The sequence below is a fragment of the Aplysia californica genome, unplaced genomic scaffold (assembly GCF_000002075.1).
Source record: "Aplysia californica isolate F4 #8 unplaced genomic scaffold, AplCal3.0 scaffold00199, whole genome shotgun sequence".
Classification (NCBI taxonomy): domain Eukaryota; kingdom Metazoa; phylum Mollusca; class Gastropoda; order Aplysiida; family Aplysiidae; genus Aplysia; species Aplysia californica.
Window position 1 is genome coordinate 691,235 of NW_004797469.1, and position 12,152 is coordinate 703,386.

At 41.8% G+C, this 12,152-nt stretch overlaps 1 protein-coding gene across 2 annotated transcripts in view; it reads right to left on the reverse strand.

Moving 5' to 3' along the window:
- LOC101848522 (BTB/POZ domain-containing protein 9) overlaps positions 1 to 10,647 on the reverse strand; it is a 53,186-nt gene extending 42,539 nt beyond the window's left edge. The window contains exon 1 of one of the 2 annotated variants that reach the window (XM_013082909.2): positions 10,572 to 10,647. The gene's annotated coding sequence lies outside the window, so the exon portion shown is untranslated. Of the gene's footprint in view, positions 1 to 10,475 lie in introns of both variants that reach the window. The other variant, XM_005098993.3, reaches the window with a different exon arrangement.
- Positions 10,648 to 12,152: the final 1,505 nt, after the last annotated feature.

The following is a 12,152-nucleotide window of genomic DNA, read 5'->3' on the forward strand; positions in this document are numbered from 1 at the left end:
TCACGCAAGGCGCAATAATACAATGTAACAAGTGGTCCGGTATTGTTCAATCTTCCCCGGCATTATGTCATACATGTAAGTTTTAGACCTAATCTAGATATCTAGATCTAGAGTCTACATCTAGAGTCTAACAGCGTCACCGCGCTGCTGTTTGGGTGCGCAACCCCCGGTCTCCTGCTTTGTTTTGGATACTTTACTTTACTTTACTTTTCCGATCCAGCGGCCATTTGGGTTCTAGCCCTTCGGTCTGATTTGTTTTGGATAAGAACAGCGAAAACGAGGTCACTTTCTGTGAGCATGCGCAGAATGCAGCTTATTTCACTTTCGTTTTGGAGGTTCCTGTCAACACACGTGATTCTACGGTGTCGGAAAGTTTTGCCCCTTCATATTGATGGTTTTCGTAACCGGTATCGGTGAATTTACTAAGCGCTAGTAGTCGATTATTTAGCACATCTAGTTAATCTAGCTCTAATGTATCGTAGAATGTATACATATACTAGAATCGATAAATACTATCGCAGGCTGCTTCTTAATGCCCAGGAACATGCCAGATAGGGTTGCGCACTGAAGCAGACCAAATTTGTGCTGTCCGTTTCAGTGCGCAATATCGGCTTTTTTGCTATTTGGCATTGATAGTGTGGCTTCTAGTAGTGGTGGGCGGTACCGGCGAAATCCAGTGTCGGTACTTTCTCAGCACCAGGTGCAGAGAACCGCCAGTACCGGCTCCGGTACCGGTACTGAGAGTGACATTAAGTAGGTGACGTCACAGACTTCGCGTCTTGCGTCTAACGCCACGATCAGCGCCGCCCGCATCCCCCCCCCCCTCCCCCCACACACACCAGTCAGAGTTGGAGAGGCGAACTGTGACGCAAAATACCTTTGAAGTTTGCTGCCGCGTGGGATTAAACTTTGCAAGCAGAATTTTTTTAACAGTTATCGCTGCTAAAAATTGATTTCATTTTCGGAATCAGCGTATCAAAATAAGCTAAGTGGCTCACGTGGAACCTGATTTGAAGCCATATATTAAATTTAAGCAAACTTCGTTTTTTATTGTCAATTTTGAATCTGAAGTACTGTATCAAGGTCACCCGCTGTGTTGTGCTTCTGACGCCCCAGCTGCTAGACCTACACTGCACACTTCCCTGGCCCGGTAAAAAAAAAAAAACGTCGCGTCGGCTCCTTCTCAGAGCCGGTATTAACCGTTGGTGTCGGCTCCTTCCGAGAGCCGGTACTGGAGGCCAGGTGTCGGTACTGACACCTCCTTCGGTAGAGCCGGGAGTTCCGGTACTGGGTACCGGTACCTGCCCATCCCTACCACGCGGTACATTTTTTGCCTTCACTTTCAAAAGTGAAGGGGCGGGCGAATGGTAATTCAAAAGCAAACACACAAATATAATTTAACTTGGTAATCCGGTATTAAATTGCGCTCCTCGCATGAATTTGACTAATTTTGGATCGCTGATCAGGAAAATCTTATTATTTTTTTGATTTGACCAATATTTAGGAAATTTTTGGAATGTATTTTCAACTACGCCTGGGGTAACATCAAAGAAGCCGCTCCCTCGTCGTCACTCCTTCGGTTCGCCGGCCGGCAAATATCTGGCGTCGCCAGATATCTGGTGGTTGGACAGAGAACCCTTCGATACCGAGAAGATTGCTCAGTTTCCATGTGAAATTGACAGGATGCCGGCCATCCTCTCGATATCCTACAGTTTGTCGGTCAGCGAACTGTACTTCTAAATGGGGCTCTAGGCCTACACACTGCACACTTCCCGTGGCCCGGTAAAAAAAAACCCGTCGCGTCGGCTCCTTCTCAGAGCCGGTATTAACCGTTGGTGTCGGCTCCTTCCGAGAGCCGGTACTGGAGGCCAGGTGTCGGTACTGACACCTCCTTCGGTAGAGCCGGGAGTTCCGGTACTGGGTACCGGTACCTGCCCATCCCTACCACGCGGTACATTTTTTGCCTTCACTTTCAAAAGTGAAGGGGCGGGCGAATGGTAATTCAAAAGCAAACACACAAATATAATTTAACTTGGTAATCCGGTATTAAATTGCGCTCCTCGCATGAATTTGACTAATTTTGGATCGCTGATCAGGAAAATCTTATTATTTTTTTGATTTGACCAATATTTAGGAAATTTTTGGAATGTATTTTCAACTACGCCTGGGGTAACATCAAAGAAGCCGCTCCCTCGTCGTCACTCCTTCGGTTCGCCGGCCGGCAAATATCTGGCGTCGCCAGATATCTGGTGGTTGGACAGAGAACCCTTCGATACCGAGAAGATTGCTCAGTTTCCATGTGAAATTGACAGGATGCCGGCCATCCTCTCGATATCCTACAGTTTGTCGGTCAGCGAACTGTACTTCTAAATGGGGCTCTAGGCCTACACACTGCACACTTCCCGTGGCCCGGTAAAAAAAAACCCGTCGCGTCGGCTCCTTCTCAGAGCCGGTATTAACCGTTGGTGTCGGCTCCTTCCGAGAGCCGGTACTGGAGGCCAGGTATCGGTACTGACACCTCCTTCGGTAGAGCCTGGAGTTCCGGTACTGGGTACCGGTACCTGCCCATCCCTAGCTTCTAGGCCCTTTGGTTGTTTTACTTATTAAGCTATTTCTTTATGACCTGCATTGTGCACTGAAACAGACTGTTTTCCTTCCGTTTGGATGCATTATATTGCCATTAGAAGATGATCAGTTAATGTATTCATGTCAAAATGAATTAATATGGAAATTTAATCTCCAAAATGTACAATTTCTTCTTTTCATGTCTTTTTCTTCTTCTTTTTTGTCCTTTTCCTTTAAGAATACAGTAGTCACCGCCTAAGATCCCTGTGCTCGGGAGCAAAGAAATGCGGGATCTTAGGCGAACCGGGACCTTAACCGACGATCCCAGGGAAGAATCTATGGGGACCCTATGTAGATATCTAGATCTAGGTCAGGCTCAAATAAGGGGGGTGGGAACTACTGAAAAAGCACCGAAATTTTAAACTGCTGTTACATTAATGCACTACTATACACCGTATAGAGAGGAAGTCTTCCTAAATTCTGGTGAAAAAATCATGAAGATCGACCTGTAACTTCCAGAGATATCCACAAAAGATCGCTTACGGTATTATATCGCACCACAGGATTAACTCTAGATCTAGATTCTAGAATGAAGTCTAGATCTGGTAAATTTTTACTTTCACTCTCGCACACAGATGCACTGTTTCAGGGGTCAAACTGCTGTACTGTTTGCTGCAGATCACACATAAAGCCACTAAAACTGTCGCAAATCAATTATTTTCAAGACAATTTCAAATCTAACTGTAAAATATAAAATTATGGGTAAAAACAGGGGGGGAATGCCCTGTAACCCCCCAGATTTTCTTTTACCTCAGTGGGGCAGACCCCCCTGGAACTCCCCGATTGGTCCAAAGCATGTCTATCTCGGTTAAAAACAAGGAAGGGGCTAGCCGTACTTAATGACGGGTAGACTGGCAGTCTAGCCGTACTTAAGTACGGCTAGACTGGTTGGCTAGCCATACTTAAGTACGGCTAGACTGGTTGGCTAGCCATACTTAAGTACGGCTAGACTGGCAGTCTAGCCGTACTTATTCTAAATATGATGGCTAGACTGACCATTTTTTAAAACGAAGTGACTATTTCTCCGAACGTTCGGAGGAATAGTGCCGATCTTTATTTCTCCAAACGGTTTCCGGCTTCCAGTCTCGTGATTTTTGGCCTATTTGTTGCGAGAGTTCGGCGCCAATTTTCCTTCTGCCTCTGGTCTGGGAACTGGGAAGGAACACCGCATGGCAAGCCCGCCTACATACAACCTTCAGTAACACCCACCACACACCCACCACCATCATGCACATGTACACACACAAACTTATACACACACTAGCTAAACATGATCAGTGGGCAACTTTTGAACGTATGACGAGCTGAGCTGTGGATGGAGAGACTGTGTGAGTGACAGAGCAGGTGAAAGGAAGAATGTACGAGTGTATCCACAGGCGATCCACAGGTGACAGCAACTACAAGGGGACGACACCGACCCTCCTGGCCTGGACCACAGCTCACGAACGAAAGGAATGCGGCTAAGGCAGTGTTTTGCTAATATTATTGTCCATGGTTCGCAGGGTGGCAAGGGAATGAGTGAAATTTTCTTTGTGTGTGCCTGGAGGGAGGGGGTGAGGTGTGGAAGTCATGCGGACGGAGATGAGCCGCGGGAGAGAACACGGGAATTGAATGAATGAGTGAAACTGAAAGAGAGGAACGACTCATGAGCCCTGGAGTGAATAGATCCTGTGTTTCTATTTTTGTATACTTTGAACTGTTACTGAATAAAGGCTGAAATAAAGCCTGAAAAACAAACACACACACACTCGTCACTCTCCACTTACACACTTACTACCACACACAGACACACACATGCATACACACAAACACACAGGAGCAAATTTTTAGGTCTAGATCTATATCTGTTTCAATTTTCAAGAGCTAGTCTAGAGATTTTTAGCCATGAGTGTAAAAACGTGAAAAAGAAAAGTTTCACAACCGAATGAAATCAAAATTAGAACAGCCCATAAACAACCACAAAAATTAACAAATAAGGGCGTGTGTCCACCTGTCCGAAGAAGATTGGCTGTTTTAACTACTTAATGTGCGTAATTTTAAAACAAAGTACAGGATATTACATAGCAATGCCAATCGGGCTTTCCTGCGAGGCGAAAATTTGGTCCCCGTTTACGGGCGATTTTGCGGACCCGGCCGAAGCGTAGGTGACTAATTTGTCAACCTCGGTCTGCTCTATTTCCGAACCAATCCGAATGAAACTCGGCAACCAATCAGAAAATAGGGTAAACTAATCTGCCGTCGTAAGGGAAAACGACGAATGGTCAAAATTTTTCGATTTTGGTATTTTCACATATTTCATAGAGTATATAATTCTGCATCTAATGGTGCAAAAATTTTTGTCATAAGTTAATCCGTTGTTGCGTAATTGAGAGTTCGTCGTTTTCCCGTACACTGGCGAGCTCCGAGCCAGAGCTCAGTGTAAGGGAGAACGACGAATGGTCGATCGGTCAAGGATCACTGCTCGTTCGGTGTTGTCCCCTGGTCTCTGCCGTTGGGCTAATTCGGCATGGGCGACGAATGACAACTGGTCACTGTTGCGTCAGTTCAAACATGCTACGCCTTTTTAGCAAACAAACACACCACCACCCCCTCCCCCGGAGTACTGTCGATAGTTTATAAGAATGTATCTCTTAGTGTGTCTTTCTGTCTGTCTTTACGTATTAGGCCTATGCTGATGGTGTGAATTGACATGAGCAGGCGGGAGAGAGGGGAAAACGGATGGGATCAGGGGGAAATGGGTGGGGATGGGACGGTCAAAAAAGTATTTAGGGAGAAATTTATTAGCACTGCATATTAGTGTCCGCCAGATGTTCACAGACTAACGTCATGTTAGTTTGCTGTCCAGTCATTTGACATCCCAAATCCCAACGATGGTTATAGTGCCGCAATTTGTCTAGCACGTGCCACTGGTCGACATCATTATAGAATTACCAAGCAATTAATGACACTGCGTTATGAGAGTAAATTTCTTAGTCCAACTTTAAAAAAGGAGGTATTGTGGCGACACTTAGTCTTGCTTTACGATTTTTTATGACTTGATGGACGTAACGATCGAGTATAATAATGTCTTGCAGATTCAAACTGTTCCTGTCGATCTCTACTTTGTGGTAGGCCTATGTTTTCCGATCCGATCAACTCAATTCTTTATTAAACATAAAGCGTTGCATTACCTCTCCCAAAAAAACGTTTGAGATACAGTCTTGTCAGATTGTTACATTTCTTATGTGAAAGTTTGCCTTTGCAATGATCTGATCGTATTATTGACATTGTAACATTGTTGATCCCTTTGGTCGTGCAGGGAAAAATTTGCAATTAGCGAAAATAAAAGTAAAACTCGCATCTGAAGAGAATACAGTAAAGAGATATTTTGGAAACCAAACTTTGGTTCCGAATGAGACAGTTTTAAATCAAGCTGTTACAAATGTGTGCACATCTGATTTGTACACTGGCTGTGTAGTATTTAATTAAGCGAGGAAGGGAAACGAAGGACGTTTACCGAGTTACAGTTGGGATATAACAAAAACCTAACTTTATACGTATAATAACTGGTTTGTATACGTCTTATTTTTATTTGTAGTTACCAGTACACAGTCATTACTGTCAATGGTGCGTCATAACTGACCATCGCCTAAGCCCATAAACGTTCACGAGTGTAAGGGAGAACGACGAACCGTACCATTCGTCGTTTTCGCTTACATCGCAAGGCTCACCTGCGGGTGCGCAGTGTAAGGGAGAACGACGAATGTCGAATAACTGCTACTTTTTAACCTAAACCATTCAAACTTTAGAAACTGCTTAATGAACATCTAAATCAGATATCTGGTGAATTACAGCTTAAAAGAGTGAAAAATAGAAGAGTTATAAAGTGAAAACTGTTTTTGCCTCTCCTGAAAAATTTGCCTCGCTACCTGCGCAGGACCATTCGACTTTTTCGTCGTTTTCCCCTAATAGGGCCTAAGATAAGTACGGCTAGACTGCCAGTCTAGCCGTACTTAAGTACGCCTAGACTTCTTGTCTCGCCGTACTTTTAAGTACGGGTAGACAGCCAGGATAGCCGTACTTAAGGACGGCTAGACTGTCAGGCTAGCCGTACTTAATATTGATAGCTGAATTGTAAATGAAATTTTTTAGTATGCAATGCCTAAAGTATTTGTATTTCAGACAAAACCAAAAGGTGCCTTACTGACTTGCATGTATTTGAACCTGAATAATTACTAGATCTAGATCTAATGAGACCTGTGTAATTAACAGGCTTGAGTCGATAGGGCCAAACCTAGATCTAAGTACGGCTAGACTGGCAGTCTAGCCGTCCTAGACTGGCAGTCTAGCCGTCTAGCCACTTGTAAAAACAATCAAATATTTCAAAAACTATTAAATTGCGACGGATATGAAGTTGATATTCGTGTTCAGCGCATCAATATTTAGTAGAAAATGGACAACTGGTAGCTGAGTGTGAGACAGGAGGGAAAGTAAAAAAATACCCTAGATCTAGATCTAGATCTAGAATAGACCTAGAGTAAAATTACCGGTTCGGTAAAAATTAGGACGAAAACAGGCACGTCGACTTTAAAGCTTTATATCTCATATATCTGCCTTGCCCTAGAGACAAACCAGGGTTCCTGCCATGAACTTCCCACCAAATTCAAGGAGATTTCAAGGAGGTTTCAAGGAGAAATTTTGAAAATTCAAGGAGATTTGGTCAAGAAATTCATGACAAAAGCTTATTTTCGTAGGTCTACACTTGTCCGAAAAGAATCATATCATAGTTTCGATTTCCCTACAAAAACTGTTCGCAGGGTGACTGCCAACCCGGCTTCTCAATTTTCCGGTGGGTGGGGGGTCTCATCCATTCTCCAGGGGCATGTTACATAACAATGACAGTGCATGCTTCATTTATATATATTATATGTTAAAATATACACAGAATGGTGCGCACGCACGCATGTAGGTACATTCCAGTCAGCAACATGTAAGTGTGGCACTGGGATACTGTGACTTAGGTATTTCAGTCAATTCTTACTTATTTATATTTTCCCCTCATCATATTCCCCTATATAAACTATATAAAAATTAATCTTGCTTTGTTGAGCCTGAGAAAAGGCCTAGAACCAGAATATCCACTGTCAAGAACCAGTTTGGGTGTCAAGGTTTATAAAATAAATGTGAAAGATAAAAATTATTACTCTAACTAAAAGTAGAGTAATAACATGAATGTCTCAAGTAGACCTATTCAGTGTGAGAGGTGTAAAAACTGTGGGAGGGCAAGACGCAGTGACTCTGAAAATCTGCAAATCTTGAACAGAAAGCTCAAATATAGAATACAATAATACAATACATAAATTTACTATCACCTACCCAATGAAACAGGAACCCTTTAGATACAAACACACGGCTTACAAGGTTTGAATATGACAAATCCCGATTCCACACAAGGCCTGCACCAACGCGCGCATTGCAGAGAGCACTAGATCTAGATAGATCTAGTAGTAATCAAAATTCTGAAAAGTAAAATCTGCTTCCAAGTTTAGTTTTTGTCATCCGGTGTTGCCTTCAACACCACCACCCCTTCTCCCACGTGCGACTTTTTAAAAAAATCAATAATCCCCCCATTCCCGAGCCCAATACTTCGCAGCGCTCAGACTTTGCATGAACTTTAGTGACCTCAACCATCGCGATACTCACGATGTGACGAAAATGCACAGTTTCAATGACCGGTCACGATGGCGAGCCTGACAAGAAGTTTGTATAACTTTTTTTTTTTTTCTTTTTTTTCCACAAGTGACAGCACAGGACAAACGATTTATTTTCATGGCGACACAGCGTTTGAAATGCAGAACCTGCATGTTACAAATGTGGCGCTATCAGACTACTATAGGATAGGTCCTACCAGCAAATTTCTAGGTGGTAACGAAAGCGAAAGTAGATCTTGATTCTTCCTGATCGAGCTTTGGTATCGCATACACTTCCACTTGTTGCCGCCATAACCGCCTGTGCGCATGTAACGTACTCTCAGGCCGGGAAAGGCCGAATGAATATTATATATCACAATCGCGACCGGCAAAAATGAACTCAAGGACGTTATCGGATTTGGTTTTCAAATATTCGACAACGTTTGTATTTTCCCGGGTCTTTCACAGGGCAATTTACAGATTTCTTCAAATTCCCGATGCATTCCGGGTCTCGGCGATATTTTTCAAATGACCGGGTAATTCCAGGGGCCCCCGGGATTCCCGGGGCCTGGCAGTCACCCTGTACACGTGTTCCTGTCCGATCTGGCAAAATTCAAGGAGTTTTCAAGAAGATTTTTCCTTGAACGCAAATTCAAGCAGTTTTCAAGGGGACATTTTTCCTTGAATGCAAATTCAAGCAGTTTTCAAGGACTCCTTGGGAACCCTGACAAACCGAAACCAGCTACAGGAAGCCCTGTGATTGGATGACCCCAGGAATGACCTGTTTCAGCTTGTTCTCATATTTGAGGCCCTTACTGGGTGCAAAAGTGACGCCCGATTTATTTACGAGTTCGGTTGCATTTTTTTGGTTTTCTCATGGATTCGGGCAGTATTTTGACCTTCGGTCATTTTCAATTATGATCACATTTGTTTCTTTGCAAGCTTAATAACATGATTTTTAATGCTTGTTACCAACACTTGGACACAATGATAGTTTGTCTAAAGTGGTTTTCACCAGTTATAGCTATTTTAATGAGTATGTATCTGACCCACTCTACTACGTGGTATCTGACTCTACTACACTGGCATCTGGCTCACTCAACTACACTGGTATCTGACTCTGCAACACTGATATCCGACTGTATTACACACTGGTATCTGACTCTATTACACTGGTGTCTGACTGAGTTAATATGCTGTACTGTATCTGACTCTACTTACTATTATTTAAATTATGCACAAATTCTTTATTCTTTGTTATATAACCATTGGCTCTATATTATCTTATGTGCCCGAAGGATGAGAAACTAAGGATTTTACGTTACAATCCGGGCACCCCCCCCTTTGGCCAAAAACGGCGAGACTAAACGGCAAATTCTCTTTCATCCTTGACAGGGCCTCATATGCAAATAATTCTACAGCCTTCAGAGTTTACCAAAACGTAGAATCTAGGTCACAGGCTCCTTCATCCACAACCAATGTTAACTCTTCCGGGGAAAGAGCTTCACGCTGTTTTGCTCAGTTGATGAAGAAAAAGCTGTCTTAAGGACTACTTTTAGCAAAATATCACCGTAACTGTTGTTTCAACGAAAGTAAGGGAGGCTGCTTTAGGTTTGTGTGCCCCTCTTTTGGGGCTAGATTTGAAAACAAAGTTTTAAACGATCTTTTTGTACTCCAGTGCCCGACAGCAAAAAAAAAACGTGCTGCCCGAACCGGTACGATTACTCTAGAATCTAGAATCTAGATCTAGATCTAGTGTTTATGAAATCATACATAGATCTAGATTTCATGAACAAAACAACAACAGAGACAGAGACTCTACAACGATACTAGATATGATATAGATCTATATATCTGTCTAGATATCTAGAATCTAGATGTCTAGATTTCTAGATTTCTAGATCTAGATCTAGATCTATACTATCAACTTTTATGTGATTTTCTTTCTTTTTTGGTATCTAGGCTAAGCCTACTTTTTGTTAGAAAATATAAAAATATACGGTTGAGAGGTAGAATCTACTGTCAATGTATGAATCCTGCTCTCGATCTCAACAAAAATCTGTCTGAAGTCAAGTCAGTGCCACTTTCTCAGTTGTTTAGTCTCGTTCGAGTCAGTGTGACAGTGTCAGTGGGAAGCAATGAATCATTACGAATTCTCCTTAGATCTACACTTCATTTTACCAGTAAATACTGTGTAGTTCTTTAAGTATCAGCACAAGTCCTTAGATATTCACTTCGTCACTGGTAAATCATCGCCTTGCCTCAAATGCAACTTACTTCGATAGAGAGCGGCCATTTTGTTTCTAGTTTCTAAAAATCTCAGCTTTTTATCATCATAGATATATATGTAATACAATAGGCTAGATTGCTATATCAATAGTTTGGGTAATCTCCAAATGGTGCAAAATGAAGAATTGGACTGACACGCTGATGGTAAGCTGGAAAGATAGGTAGGTATAGTTATAGTACTGTTGTTTGTATTGATTAGGGGCCGTTCAAATGTAATCTTACGCCGGGGGGGGGGGGGGGGGTCTTTGGCTCCTGTAAGAAAAGTGTAAGAAAGGGGGGGGGGGGGGTCTTGAACTAATGTAATATTACACTTTTGTAAGGTAAAAAAATATTTTTGACATAATGATGAACTCTGCATTTGTTGATGATAACTAATTTCACTTCTTTTTTTTCAGCATAAAATAAAAGACACAGTGGAATCCTGATATTGTCAACTTGCTTAAAGTCAACTCTTGCTTACAGTCAACACTTCACTGTAGTCCCGTTTCTTACCTTCTTTGTTTAAGTAATTGTGTTTCTAATACAGTCAACCGCTTGAGTGTTAACCTTGCGTAAAGTCAACAATTTGGGGTTAAATCCTAAGATGAATTCATTCAAGAAGAGATATTTAGCCTGAGCAAGTGGTGTACACACCTCCAATTACATATGTACTTTGTTTTTTCATTATCTCTTGTTTTGGTGACAACTTCAGAATTATACTCCGTGAAATTGAGATTACATCTTGTTTAATACCTGGTAGGCCTACTTTGTAATTTTGTTGCCAATATCTTCAATCTGCAATGGCCAGTACCCCAGTAGTACAATGGATAAAGTCAACCTTGCTCAAAGTCAACACTTTTTTCTGTCTGGGGTGCTGACTTTATCAGAATTCCACTGTAACTTTTTTTTTTTTAAATTAAAGCGCTTTTGTCATTGACATGAGTCTCAATTTTTTCCTTATTAGTAAGAAAGAGTGTGTCTGCAATATTTTCCTTGAATGATTTATTCTAATTGTGAGGCAGCGTGGTGAAATCAGGCGCTCGTCAAAATAAAGAAAAAGAAAAAAAACTGGCATTTTTCAGCAGGTTTGGGAACTTTAATTGAATTTTTTTTCGCGTTAAACACCTTCTACGTCCATACTGAAAAACGTTCATTGCATGCACAAAATTTGTGATTTTTTAGTTTTAAAGGCTCTCAAGCTATTGAAGTTATCAAACTTTGGCGGCCGTTTTCTCTCTAAATTTACCTCTGAAATCAGGTGACCCCACCTCCTTCAATCCCAAATATTTCGACTTCTATTCAGCATAGATGAATATCGTTTTCATCAAAAGGAAGGCAAATGGACAGGATTTAAAACTATATCAATAACTCTGTATGCCTCAAAACTGACGAGCGCCTGATCCCACCATGTCGTGACACCTATTATGTTTTAGTGCATAATTTTATATTATCATGTGCATGTATGTGTGTATGCATGTTTTTTATGAATATTATGCAATGCGCATAGAGCAATGATTATGATTGTTTTACGGATTTGCGCGATATAAATGTCATATTATTTTTATCATAATAAGCGAACAATGTAATATT